A 9,729-nucleotide genomic window follows, 5' to 3' on the forward strand; every position below is an offset into this window, starting at 1 on the left:
GACCACCATGCCAGAGAATGAGGATAGCATCCTATCGTTTTTGCTGTAATGAAAATAACCAGGGGGAAAAAAAAAAAAAACTCCAACAGAAATAGAAATGATTAAGAGAGCCCAAAGGACAACTGACTGATAGTAACATGTATAACTGCATGTATGTATGCATTTATGTGTCTTGATATTCACAATCTAACTAGCAAAAGTCAGTATATGTATTACCTCCTAAGAGTATTTCATATATCTAATGGTGATATGTACATTAAAAACAGAGCAGTATTTTTTCTAGTAGAGATTGGACCCAACCTTTGATTCAAGCCAGAAATATATCCCATGGCCCTGCTCGATGAGAAATCATGTTTTCTCTTTTTTTGAGGTGAGGAAATAGCTCTCAATGTACTTAATTTCTAGCTGCACGCCCAGCTGGGATTTCCAGATGATTAAATCCCCTTCATTTCCTGAGACTTGTCTACAAAAGTGATTTCCAGGCAAGCAGGCCAGGCTTTGGCACCTGAGAACGGTGATCCCTCTGAGCTCTAATGTGCTGTTGCTCTTTTATCACCAGCAAGCTAGGAGTCAGGTATTTTTAGCTCCGGCATGTGACTAATATGACCACAGTTTTATCAGTCATGCATTCGTATTTATAGTCTGACCATTAATCACAGCGGGAAGAAGAGGATTTGTGTCTGTGGTCGTGGCCCTCGTGGCTGACATCTGCTTCTCCACCAGGCTCAGCGCGCTGCCGTGTGGCATCTGGCGACCGCATGTGTGGCACTGCTGCCAACAGGAGTGCTGCTCTGCGTCCCGAAGGCGTTGAATAAACCTCATTTTCTGCTCCCTGGATTTCCCAGAAAATGACAGATCTTGCCAGCCTGGCAACAGATCCAGTTCCTGCTGCTCAATGGAAGTGGCAAAAGCGAGGGACCTGATTAAAGGCCCTTGATCTGTAATTTTCCAGCAGCAAATGCCACAGTGCCCTCCACTGAGCTCTCCTGTTTTCCAAATGTCCTCCTTCGAAGTTAGGAAATGACTTCTCAGTTTGTGTGGTCTTCTTTTCTTCTCAGCTCCTCCAGCTCCCCAAAGGCTGCAGCAGGGGAGCCTGGCGTCACTTCACTTTGGAGAAAGACTTTGTGTTTTGCTTCCCTCCTCCGGTCCCGATGCCCAGACCCTGGGAGAGCGCGGACCACGCTCCTGCTCGAAGATGGAGGTCACCCTGGGACCGGAGTGAGTCAGAGAGTCTCCGCGGCTCTGAAACCCCCTCGCTCACTGCCAGTGCTGGCCTCTCTGTGTTTTTGCTTCAACACCGAAATTCCAGGAAAATAACGAATAAAAGTCAAAATCATTATTTTAACATCCAGCTATTCAACCTAGGCGTGGGGCTGTTGTTAAAACACAGCGTACCCAAATGAACAGTGGGCTGGGGAGGTGGTATTGTTCTCTTTCTTCTTTTTGAATAAATGAATAAATGAATAAACGGCTATGTCTCAGATATGAGACACAGAAAATAACTTTTTATCACTTTATTTCTTTGAAAGTTAAAAAAAATATAAATTCTGGTAATACTTATGACTATCAGAGGGAGGGAAAAAAGGGTATTTTTTCAGTATTTTTGCTTGAGATGAATATCCCAAGAATGAACTTTTCATTCCTTTCTTTCCAGTCCACAGAGATGCAGTCCAGGCCTCATAAAATCAAGGAAGAAAAATGTGCCTTTGGGCACTGCATTTAACCAGCTTCCCAAACTCACCTAGGAGAAATTGTGGGTGCAGTTTGCTGTGAGGTTGTCCTCTGCCAGTCCATCTCATTTGGTGCAGATATTTAACTTTCTGTAAAGTTTTACATTATACAATTTACATTGTAAGAGGGGTGCCTTTATAAACATTGGATGCACAGACCTTCTGAAAACTAGCTGCTGGCCACTGCCAGGGAACGAACCACCCACATGCTCTAGTATTTGCTCATCCTTACGAAGGAGAGGAGTATGTTGATCTTCCTGTGCAGACATTCTGGTGTCAGCCTAATAGAGATGTAGCTATGTCTCTGTCATGATATTAGTCTCACGAAAAGCAGCAAGCATAAAGCATAGGCAAGACCTTACTTTTATGTTATTAGTACTAAATATGTGAAAATGTGTGCTCTCACTGGGGCGGGAATAGTATTTTCAAAGAACTTTTTTTTTTTTCTTTTTTGCTAAGGCTTATTTTATTAAAATAATGATACTACAATTAAAAGCATAATTATCAAACTAAGCTGTTTTTGTGTATGAAAAATAACACAATTTAAAGGATTAAAGTTAGAAACAATTATGCTATCATGAGGCAGAGGGTTATTCAAGCCAACTCAGCTATATTGTTAAATCCAACAAAAGCCATGACACAAATTAAAATAAGACAGTGCTAAAACAGATGTAAAATAACTGAGAAGCTTCAAACAGGGAAATCTGGAGAACACAGGCAAAACACTTTATATTTTAAAAAGAAAGAAAGAAAAAAAAAAAAAAAAAAGAGGAAAGAAAGTATTACCATAGCAAGCAATAGTGGAATCTGCCTCCAGAGTGTTTGGGAGATGGCTGTGATGCTAGCTTGTATGCAGAAATCTTAAACACAGGAACCTACCTGTCAGATCAGACCCAAGACACATTTTTACTGGAACTTGTTTCTATCCAAGGCCAATAATATTTGCATCAGAGGAAGGTGGAGCTCCCTTTCTGCTCAACCCTGACAGCGTGCCCCTTCAAGACCTCAATAATTGTAAAACATTTTTTTTCCTTGCTCATAGTAGCTGGCATATAATCTGTAGTATGATAGACCATCCAGTCACCAAGTATTTATTATTTTTAAGTATTTTTTTCATATCTGAGTATTTTATGTTCCTTATGAAAGCATGTTGCTCTAATCCAGATTCTGCTAAAGCTTTTGCTGCAGTGAGATCTAGGGTCAATGAGCCTTAATAGATAATTATGAATTAAACTAAAAAAAATCCTTTTACATTTTAATTAAAATTTATTTTAAAAATATTTTCGTGTTCTCTTTTTTTCTTTCTCATATTTTTCATTTTTTTCTTACCTCCCTTTTAAAGCTATTCCAAGGGTTTATTTTTACATATAGATATACACATACACACACACTATACATATATATTATATATATATTGCAGAGGTAGATTTCATCGGTATGATGAACAGTCTGTTCATATTATGACATATTTGGTGTTACAATATTCAGAGACAGTTTTGATAAAAGAGAATGAGAAATGCTGTGATGGGGTGAAAAGAACTAAATATTTTACAGCTAATGATATAATGAATTCTAAGCAAATATATTTTTCTAGCTATATTTGCACTGATTTGAAATTGAATAGATTCTGGATTGAGCAAATGAAGCTTACTTCAAGCAGAAATCCAAAACATCTTCAACACTATGTTCTCACTAGTTGTATGACAAAATGCTGCTTGTTTTGGCTTACCTATCTTTTCAACAAACTTGCACAACAATTTCAGGATAAAGAATTTTTTTTCTTTTATATTTCTGTTTTGTTTTCTTTTATTTGTTTGTACTGTACCATGAAAAACCATCTGCCCTCAGGGAAGAATGGAGACAGAAACAGAATGTAATTCTATTCTCAACACAGTGTCAGATGAAATGCCAAGAGACTAAGTGTTGTTTTTAAATAATCTTCTTCTCCAGCTTCAATCGAGCCTTCTACTAAGATGGAAAAAAAAAAAAAAAAAAAAAAAAAGAAAGAAAAAAAAAAAAAAAAAAGAAAAGGCATGCCCCAGCAACCATGATTTAGGATGGAAGCCTGTACTTTCTTACAAAGAAAATGTGTTTCTGAGGAACTGAAGGATTAAGGACCAACAGGGATGGAGTTCTTCACTCCTTTGCACTGGTGCTCTTTGAAAATCAAGTTCCAATGTCAATACTGTTTCAGAGAAGCTGTTGATGAATTGGGCAGAAAAAAATGGGATGTTTTGGTATCTTTTCCTCTTAACTCATAAAGCCACCAAAGCCACTTTGATCTCAAATCTTCCCTTCTGAGTATTGTTTTTCTTTTCCTGAGCTCCTCTTTTTTCATTCAGTCTAAGACATGCCTTTGATATTGGCAAGAATGCATTGCTTGTTAGGGCTTATTTGCTTAGATTAGTGGGTACAGGAACAAACCCCCCCCCAAAAAAAAAAAAAAAACAAAAAAAAAAAAAAAAAAAAAAAAGAAGAAGAAGAAAAGAGTGGCCATTGAAATTATGTAGCACTTCTTTGGGCTCTATTCTTTGTTTAGATGTTTGTTTTTCTTGTCTTTGTTAGTTGTTTTGTGGTCATATTGCACAACAAGTTATAATTATATAAATATATGGTCAAATAAGAAGACGGTTGGAGCAACTCATGCCTCTAATTCTCATCTGTATTCAAACAAGGTCTGTTAGTGCACTGAATGACTGTGATCTTTTGATAATACTATGATCCATTCAAGAATGTCTTCTCTGTATGTTTGTTGATGACAGGAGGCAACATAATAAAGCATGTATTTAAAAAAAGGAACCTGAGGTCTAGTAAACAATAAATAGGTCATGTTCATCTTTCAGATTCACTATAGCACTCTGTATTAAATTAAGAATAGAATGACTTTAACATCCAAATAGCAATCTGTCCACATAAATTGTATGATGTGGAGCAGGACCATGTAATCCAATGACGAGTCTTTTTCTTTAATTTTTAAGGTCATATTGCATGGTTAGTTTCTAAGCAGAATTTCTCGGGGTTTCCTGGGAATCCTGGCCATTCTGTTCCAATATACTTGTTGCAGAACTGTAGCAACAAATCTCAGTAATGTTGCAAAGTTCAAAGTAAATCATGTTACTGAGGGAAGGTGGTTTTACTTCAAAATAAAACTGATCTTGCTCACCCACGTTCACTCTCATGCCCATATACTCTCAAGCAGCACGATGCATATTTCCAACTAGTCCGGACAGGATTACTTGAAGTGAGACAGAGAATAAAAGAGACATAAACTGTGGAGGCCTCTTCAGTGGTAATACAAATATGAAGAAATGTCCACCCATCTTCTCTACATCAATACTGGGGGCTGCTGCGGGGTGCCCTGAAGCCGTCCTTGCTCCAGCTGACCCAGCTCAGCCCCACAGCCTCTCCTTAAAGAGCAAGGACTTCAGCCCCGATGGCTCGGGGACCTCCACTCCTGGTTGTGGGTGTCTTTCCTGTAGTGGGACACCAAATCTGGGTGCAGTTCTCCGTACTACATTGCAAGGAGAGGGCAATAATCCCTCCCAAAGTATTGCTTTTCTCTGGAGACTGAGTGGGCATTTGTTCATCCTGGATGTTGCAGGAGCTCTGTTGGCCCCTTCTTCCCACTGTCCAGAGCCCTCTGGATGGCAGCTTGGCCCTCAGGCCTATCAGCTTATCCCCACAACTTAGTAAACCTGATAAGAGTACCTTCCATCACTTGTTCCAGGTCACTGATACAGTTATCGTACTGTTTGTATTACTATATGCATGTCTAGCAATAAAGATGTTGCCATCTCTGCTTTGGCCTACAATACATACAGCACCCAATATAATTTTACTTTTCAGCCTTGAACTCCTGGCTTCTCTGGATTTTCCTTCTCGTGGTCTCAATCTATCTTCTGAACAGCCACTCTGAAAGAAGGAAACATATGACATAGACACCATCTTGTATTTAGTAAAACATCCCAGAAGAAGTCACAGTAACACTAAAGCTTAGGGTCAAAAATTGGCTACAGCCGTTCACAACGGAAATGTCTAACAAGTAATATATATTAAGAATAAGCAAGAGTGTTCTAGCTCTGAATGAGCCATTTTGAATCAGATCACAAGTCCTATAAAAAGTAATATTTTAATGGTATATTTCTCAAATCAATTAAGCACAAAGAGTTTCCTTTCAAAGAGAAACTTCTGAATTTACCCTCATAGCTTGTGAGCTCAGATCTGTCCACTTACCACTCAGCTCAATGGCTGTTGCTAACAAAAATACACGATTTACCTGTGTATTGAATGCCAGTTTCACCACCACTGAAGCTAATGAGACCAGCTAGTGCAGCCACTTTACTTTATAGGTAATGAAATGTGACTTTAGAACTTTACACCAAGGCAAGCTAAGCAGTCAGTTCGCCTGCTAACCATGGCATCCCAGTGGGAGCAGAATACAAACACTTTGTGCAATAGCATTCAGAGTGGTGAATGACATGTTTGAGCCAGATATTTGATTAGCATTCTTTCCCCCCCCCCCTTTTTTTATTTTATTTATTTTTTTTATTGTTCAGCTCATGCTTGCTGAAAAAGCTGTGCATTTCACCAATGGGCTTGAAAGCATGGCAGTGTCTCCTTCTAGCCTCCGGATGGCTGCCACCTGCTCTGTACAGGGCCTGATTCTCCATAATCCTTTGTGTACTGTTGTCGTTTATATGGTGTGAGGAGGAATTTTAAATGCTACCATTCACAAGCTTGACAACTCCAATGCAACAAGATTGTGAGTCAGCAAAAAACACAAAGCTTCCTGACAAATGATGGCATTTATTTAAAAAGATAAAATAAATAAGCTCTGAGGCCTTCTGTGTTCGCCATCTGTTTAACATTCTTTTTTAAAATAGGCTTTTACATCTGATAATTTTTTAGGAGTGGAGGCTTTTCAGCCAAACTGGATGTCCACACCCAAAGGGTCAAAGATTTCTGCAAGGTTCTTTCCAGTGACAGAGAAATAGCTTGGACAGTATGAGGATGTATCAGATACACTGGATATATCATATTACTGTGAAAGTACTGATCCTGCAAGCTTGACATTTACTTGAGACTGGGGGCTGGGGTGGAGGGAGGAGATGGAGAAAGTACTTCCAGCAAGTAGTCTTAAAATAAAGAATAACTCAATTTATATAGTGTAAATATAAAATACTTTTTCATTTTAATTTTTAAGCTGAACTTTTCATTGCGAAGTTATTTGCAAGGAACATTTGGCAGGCTTTTACACATAACTTTATTTTTTTCCCCCTCTCTTTCTTTTCTTTTCCTTTTTTTTTCTTTTTTTTCCTTCATTCTCTCCATGAACTTGTTTTTTCTTACAGTGTTCTCAGATGTGTTTGAACCCTGGGAAGATAAGGAGGTTTTTTAAAAGGCAATTCCATGTCCTAATCCTTCTGCTCATAAATCAAATATTGATCTATTTAGTAAATCAGCCCGAAGTACTCAGAATTGTAAAAGAATGTTTACTCAGCAGAGAGACCCCTTGACAGCTGTTCAATGGTGGGATTATGATGCCACAGTAGTAATTACACTATAAACAGCAGTACAGAAGAAAATAAAACATGAAAGGGAACTTTGATGCCTGTTACCAAGCAACAAAAAATATGTAACTTCAGATGTGATGAGCATGTACATTTTCCTGTAAGTTTCACAGATGTCTTGACTTTATAGGACAATACTAGTTTCAGTTTCAGTTTAGTTATTTTCTTTCTCCCCCTTTTTTCTGTCTTCACAAAGTAGAAGTGATTGTTTAAAGAGAAAATAAGAAAAACATTGAATTATCTTCTGCTGGCTGTTGTGAGTATTCTTTCAGGACAACCATTTCCTCTACACAGTCTGAAGTCAAACTGTCTTCCGTGTGTGAATTCACCACTTTGTTCTTTCTGAAGATGATCAGTATTGTTTTGTTTTAGTGAAGTCATGAATTTTAGGGCAAGTCATGCAGTTGACAGTGAACTCCTGCCTCGTCTAAACAGCAGCTGACAGAAGAAAATCTGTCTTGCTTTTTCTGGAACTGGAATTTTGCCCTTTTTTCTCTCTAGAGAAGGATAGTAGATTTAGGAAGTTCCCTATCTCTAAGCAGATGGAGTTGTGTGTTTAAGCCCTATGTTTATGCAAATTCTCAGCCTGCACAGGGCTGAGTCTGCATTACTTACACACACAAGGAATGAGAAGTTGTCAAAAAAATAGAGGAGCTGAGAGAAAATGATGATGATGCTCCTCACAACAAGTCTTACAGCGCAGGCCTAAAGAGATTTTCTTTCTTCTTCTCAAACTACATTTTTTCATTTAAATACAGGTGTATCAATTGTTCCACCATAAAAAAGGGGCTCTATTTTTTTTCCTTCCCTATGGGTTAAGTGGAGCTGTGCTATAATTTGCATTATCTAGGACATTATTTTTTCTCTTTTTTTATTCTAGGCACATAGAGAACCTCAATATCTACCTCTGTCCATACAATGAGAAAAGGATAATATTTTTCCACCTGTGCAAGGAGCAGATAGACAATCTCTCAGTTTAATGAGCAGAATGGACAATGATGTTTGTCCTTTTGTTGTGCCTTAGAGGGAACTAATGCTTCTTCTTCTTCTTCTTCTTCCCCCCTCCCCAAGAAAAAAAGAGGTTTTTCTTAATAAACAGAGAAAAAGAGACTTCTTTTTTCTTTCACTAATCTTTAGAACTGAATATTCATGAAGTGTAGAAGGGTACATGCAGATATTTCATCTTCTTTAAAGAAATCTAAAGGATGAATACATTTTTTTTTGTATTTTGCTTTTGTTCTTTTTTTCCCTCTCCTTGCAGTTGCCTTTTTTCCATTCAAACATATGCCCAACAGTTATCATCCTTTTGATTAAATCTATTCCTTTTGGGTGGGCAGGAGGAAATGAGTGTCTTTTAAAAAGAAAGAAGAGAATGTTTCCATAGTAATTATTTTTTACTAATTTATTTTAATGAAGGAAGGGGAAAACAAACAAAAAATGTTTAATTTTCCACTTTAGCAAGCTGTAAGCTTTTTTTCTGGTCTGCTCTGATAAGCATGAAGCTGCAAAGAAACTGCTAATCATAACATCTAGTTGCGTGTTATCTAGGAGTAACTGAATGTCTTTCACAATAGCAGTATGCCCTATCCAGAGGAGGAACACAGTGTACAAAAAAGGAAGAGCTGATTTATAGATCACCCAAGAACTAATAAGTCACAACAAAAGTCTTTGGTGACTATTGCAAAATTCATGATACATATGTGTGGCAGTTAGCTGCCTCACACATGAGAGTCATTTTGTGACAGAAATCACACCATATGTGTGAAAAGTATAGCAGTTTTTACCTTTGTTCCATAAAAGAGGTCAGTAGCTGCTGAGATAAGCTAAAGGACAATGGAACATTTTAAAATATAAGTATTTAAAATAACCCAGCAAAGGCTCATGACTCAATATGCAGTATCCACATTCCCTTAGACTCAGGGATGACATTGAGCCCTAGGGAAAATATCAAGACTCTCCTTTTCAAGTAACTTTGTGAGAAGAAAAAGTACCTGTCCCTCTACTTCCCAGTACTTCATCGTTCTTGTCTCACCCATCCTCCTTCCTTACTTCTCTCATTTCTTCCAGGTGCCATGAAGTCCAGCTGTCCCCTTTTGCATATTCTGAGCACAGAGAGTCTGACTGCTCTTCACACTTGCTCATGAAGACTACAGGCACACATTTAAGAGACAAAAACCTGCACTTAAATTCAGTTTGAGTTAGAACTTAGGAGCCTTTGCAACACACCACCTGGAGTTATCAGGGTGAGGGAAAGGAAATACGACATTTCTTTTAACATGAGCTATCATCTGTCAAATTGCTGTTTCTCTATAGGCCATAGCGTCAGCAGCAACTCTTAATTATGATAGACTATAAAATACATTTGAAAACATAGAATAATTTTCCCTTCATACAGGTAAACTTTTTGTTCAGAATAATGCAAATGAACA

General features: G+C 38.0%; 1 long non-coding RNA gene across 3 annotated transcripts in view; it reads left to right on the plus strand.

The window, feature by feature from the left end:
• Nucleotides 1-2,872, plus strand: part of LOC134153585 (uncharacterized) — a 48,396-nt gene extending 45,524 nt beyond the window's left edge. For 2 of the 3 annotated variants that reach the window (XR_009961176.1, XR_009961179.1), the window contains one exon: nucleotides 1,059-1,502. This is a non-coding gene — a long non-coding RNA (uncharacterized LOC134153585). Of the gene's footprint in view, nucleotides 1-1,058; nucleotides 1,503-1,654 lie in introns of those variants that run through there. The other variant, XR_009961178.1, reaches the window with a different exon arrangement.
• Nucleotides 2,873-9,729: the final 6,857 nt, after the last annotated feature.

The sequence above is a fragment of the Rhea pennata genome, chromosome Z (genome assembly GCF_028389875.1).
Source record: "Rhea pennata isolate bPtePen1 chromosome Z, bPtePen1.pri, whole genome shotgun sequence".
In the NCBI taxonomy this organism is placed as follows: domain Eukaryota; kingdom Metazoa; phylum Chordata; class Aves; order Rheiformes; family Rheidae; genus Rhea; species Rhea pennata.